The following is a 4576-nucleotide window of genomic DNA, read 5'->3' as shown; positions in this document are numbered from 1 at the left end:
TTGTGATGCTTTTAATTCTCCATCATTTCACGTGAGTTCACTTCAAAGCTAAATTATTAATGTACCTCAACCGAAAAGTTCAAAATACAATACGCTGAAGAGACCACACTAACTGTAACTCAGAGCATCCTCAGAGAGTCTACAAGAGTATTATTCCTGTGTATTTGTGTCTTGAACCAAAAAAAAAAAATAAGCTTTGTCTTTAAGCTGGGTGTGGTGGTTGGCCAGCCTGGGCTATCTAGGCTATGGAGAAAGAAAAAAAAAAAAAAAAAAAAAGAACAAGAATATGCTTGGATGAACCAGCTTTTGGTTGGTTGGTTTTGGTACTGGGGCTCAAGCCCAGGGTCTCAAGAGCACTAGGCAAGAGCCCCTTGGCTACACATCAACCCCCCCAGAATTCTTTCATTTTAGCCCATACTTCACTTCTAACATGAGTGTTTAAGCAGCAGTAACTGGAGGAGAAATGGCCAATGGATCATTATTATTTGTCTTGGTTGTTTCTATATTAAAACTAAAAAAGACTAAATTGCATATACTTTAGTTCTCCTTTCACAAATTCTTTTTATATATGCATTGCAAATGGTACAGTAATTATAATTTTTGTTTGTTTGTTTGTTTGTTGAGTGAGAACTATGTAGTCCTGGCTATCCTATAATTGTCTATGCAGACCAGGCTGGGCTCAAACTCACAGAGATCCACCTGGCTCTCCCTGCTGAGGCTAAAGGCTTGGGCCACCACGGCCAGCTTAGTGTGGTATAGTGGAAAGATGTTGTGCCAGGGAAATGTTAGTGATCCCCCAAAACACACACATAAACAGATCTGACACAACTCACAGCAGGGTCTTCATTCTATTCGAGCTAGCTCAGCCTCCCCTCCCCCGCCCCCCCAGTGTACCACCATCACACAGGACCGTTTGGTGGTGGTGGTGGGGAGCCCTGAATCTCTATGGGGGGGGGNAAGCCTCTATAGTAAGCAGCAAGCAGGGAATACATGTGCAAGCATCTAATTGGAAAGTTACTGTGGCCTTTAACGTAATTGGCTGATGTGGGAGTCACTCCCCTCCGCATTGGTGGTCGTTAGGTAAGGGATGGGCTTATAACCTGGGGTGCAGGTTTGTTGGGGAAATGACCTGGAGATGCTGGTCTTGTTGGGGATTAGCCTAGAGACTGGAGCTAGGCTCAGGCTTTGTTGGGGAAACAGCTTGGAAACTAACGCTAGGTTCCAGCGTGTCAGTTTACCTGAGTTCAAACTTAGGTCAGGTTCTCTAAAATGGAGTCTGAACTTAAAAGATTTGGCATCTCAGGCCGCACGCCTTTAATCCCAGCACTCGGGAGGCAGAGGCAGGCAGATTTCTGAGTTCGAGGCCAGCCTGGTCTACCAAGTGAGTTCCAGGACAGCCAGGGCTACACAGAGAAACCCCGTCTCGAAAAACCAAAAAAAAAAAAAAAAAAAAAAATTTGGCATCTCAAGGACATTTTCATACATACCTGTGACCCCCCCGCCCCATCTCCTCATTCTATTCGTCCCCTTTGTTCCCCTAGAAAGTTTTACTTTTACTTTTTTTTTTTTTTAGTTTTAAAAATAAATTTCATTTTAGGCTTTATTATAAAAATACTGCAAAATTTAAATATTCCATTAATTGTACTATATATATATATACATATGACTTTATGTGTCAGCATAAAATCTAGGATCCTTCTTAGAGAAAACACACACTGCTCATCATCTTGAGGTGGCTTTGTTCACGGTGCATGGTTATCTACAGTTCACCCCATTTCCTGAAGATTGCCCTGGATTATGAAGGTAACCCTATTTATTCTCCTCACTCCTTGTTCTCATCTCTCCTATTTATCTTGTCCTTTTGCCCCTCCCCCCTTTCTTCTTCTTAGGTCTTCTTCAACCGTACTCTCTTTACTACTTCCTAACCCACTGTCATGAGAAGGTATCTCTTTGGAAAGATGATGTAGCTGGCCTTCCCACTTGCTTGGTGTGTCCTAAGGCACCCCACCCTCCAGCTGGTACAACTGTATGTTCCACCCCAGTTCATCAAGTGGCAGGATTCTCATGGCTCTAATGCCAACTGTTTTACACACTCTAGTACTAACAGATCTGACTGGTGTAGAGTCCAAGGGGTCCCAGACGTGTTTGGCATGGCTTGCCTCCCTGTATAGAAGTCAGGCCTCCATTCAACTTTTGGTTGTGAATTTAGCCTTCAAGAGCTTGTTCTTCAGCAGCTGTACAGCAACTATGGCTATAGTGCATATAAAAACATATCTAATAACACTAATGTGTAAGGTGGCAGGCGAGACTGCTCAGTAGTTAAGAACGCTGGCTACTCTAGCAGAAGATCAAGGTTCAATTCCCAGCATCCATATACTGGCCCAGCTCCAGGGGAGAAGATATCCGGGTCTGAACTCTGCAGGAAATTCATGGACCTGGTGTATATACATACATGCAGGCAAAACACTTGTACATGTTCAAATAAACAAATCAAAAAGGTGTAAGATAGCGAACCACTTGGAATTGCTCTGTAAAACTCTAGCTTGAACTTCAACTTACCCTTTGTTGGCAAAGCACTGCATTTATATCAGGACAAGGTTTTCCTCAGGGAACAAGTGTTGAGTGGTAGCCCCTAGGGAATCCTGTCTCTGACCCCGTGAATCCTGCCATGTAACAATATTTGCAAAACCGTCCATAGATTTGGGGAGGACCTAAATCACTATAAACCATTATAATATAAACCCCGAGGGAGATGTTTTTTAAAGACAGACACACAGCAGAGGCCACTGTGGCAAAAGAAACTCATAGAAAAGAAACAAATAGAGTGGTGTGTCACTCTATCCAGAGAAGGCTTGGGACCACCAAAGCGGGAAGTGGCAAGGAGTGACCCGAATCTATAGCCTTCCCAAGGGGGCGTGGCCTTGCCGATACCTGGACTCCAGATTTCTAGTCCTTAGTGCTGAGAGAGAGCACTTGTCACGGTGCATAGTGAAAGCCACATAGATGCTGTGTTCATTACAACAGTCCTAGAAGATGAACTCAGATCACCCATTTATCTTTTCAAAATGGAGAACTAAATTGAACTTGGATACAAGAAGTATTGTGAAAAGCACTAAGATCCTTTCTTTTTTTTTTTTTAAATCTTTTTTTTTTTTTTTTAAAGATTTATTTATTTATTATATGTAAGTACACTGTAGCTGTCTTCAGACACTCCAGAAGAGGGCGTCAGTTCTTGTTACGGATGGTTATGAGCCATCATGTGGTTGCTGGGATTTGAACTCTGGACCTTTTGGAAGAGCAGTCGGGTGCTCTTACCCACTGAGCCATCTCACCAGCCCACTAAGATCCTTTCTTATCACTGTGCCAAACAGAATAGCTTAGGAAAAGGGAAGGTATGTTGGATGTACCACCCAGATCTGTTAATAAGAAACTTTTTACCTAAATGCGTATGGATACACAGCTAAAGAGAGGCATTTGCCCAAGGCTATCTCCTTCCCAGGGCTAAGTCCAGTGACTGCCATAGAGCACAGAGGCAGACTTCTTGCCCCCACTATTCAAAACTCTTGCACCCTTGTAAAGCTTCCAGAGATCGAGACAGGCTAACCCTGGCCTCTCTCTGTCTTAGGGTTACTAACGCTGTGATAAAACACCATGCCCCAAAGCGACTTGAGGAGGACAGGTTTTCTTTGGCATACATATCCTGAATCACAGTCCATCGAGGAACGCTAAGGCAGGAACTGGAACCAGGTGGGAATCTGGAGGCAGGAGCTGATTGGAGGCCACAGAGGAGTGCTGAATACCCAGGACCACCAACTCAGTGATGGTGCCATCTCCCATAATGGGCTGAACATCAACCACTAATTAAGAAGATGCCCTACAGGTTTGCCCACAGCTTAATCTTTTAGAGGTGGTTTCTCAATTGAGGTTTCTTCATTCACATGACTCCAGCTTCTGTCAACTTGACATAAAACTAGCCAGCAGCCAGGTAGTGGTGGTGCAAGCCTTAAATCCCAGCACTCAGGAGGCAAAAACAGGCAGATCTCTATGCGTTCAGGGCCAGCCTATTCTAAGAGCTAGTTTCAGGACAACCAAAGTTAAACAAAGAAACCCTTGGGGGAAAACAACAGCAACAGCAAGAACAACAAAAACTAGTCAGCGCAGTCTCTTGAGCCTGCTGAACCCGACGGCTGTTCTCATCCTGGGGCAAGACCCATTGGCTTCTGTAACCAGGCACCAGGGTCTAACACAGCCAGCCTCAGAACCAGAGGGCCTCCCTGAGCTGTCTTGTGCTGCAGAGCGTGGGCTCCATCACCAGACAAACCAGACTTCTCCGTGTCCAGGGCATTATGCTAAGAAGGTCAGGTCTCTGATTGGTCTAGTTTGGGTCTGGCCTGGCTCCAGATCATGGAGTAACCAGTGTCCCAGTGTTCATACCATCTAGTGGCCATTTGAAAGTGGGAGGTATTACAATGAGTTAACGAGAAGCAGAGATGCAGGGTAGCTGAGACTGTGAGCTGTCTGATACCTCTCTCTCTCTCTCTCTCTCTCTCTCTCTCTCTCTCTCTCTCTCTCTCTC

Source organism: Mus pahari, chromosome 16 (genome assembly GCF_900095145.1).
Source record: "Mus pahari chromosome 16, PAHARI_EIJ_v1.1, whole genome shotgun sequence".
Lineage (NCBI taxonomy): Eukaryota > Metazoa > Chordata > Mammalia > Rodentia > Muridae > Mus > Mus pahari.
This window is presented reverse-complemented; position numbering follows the sequence as displayed.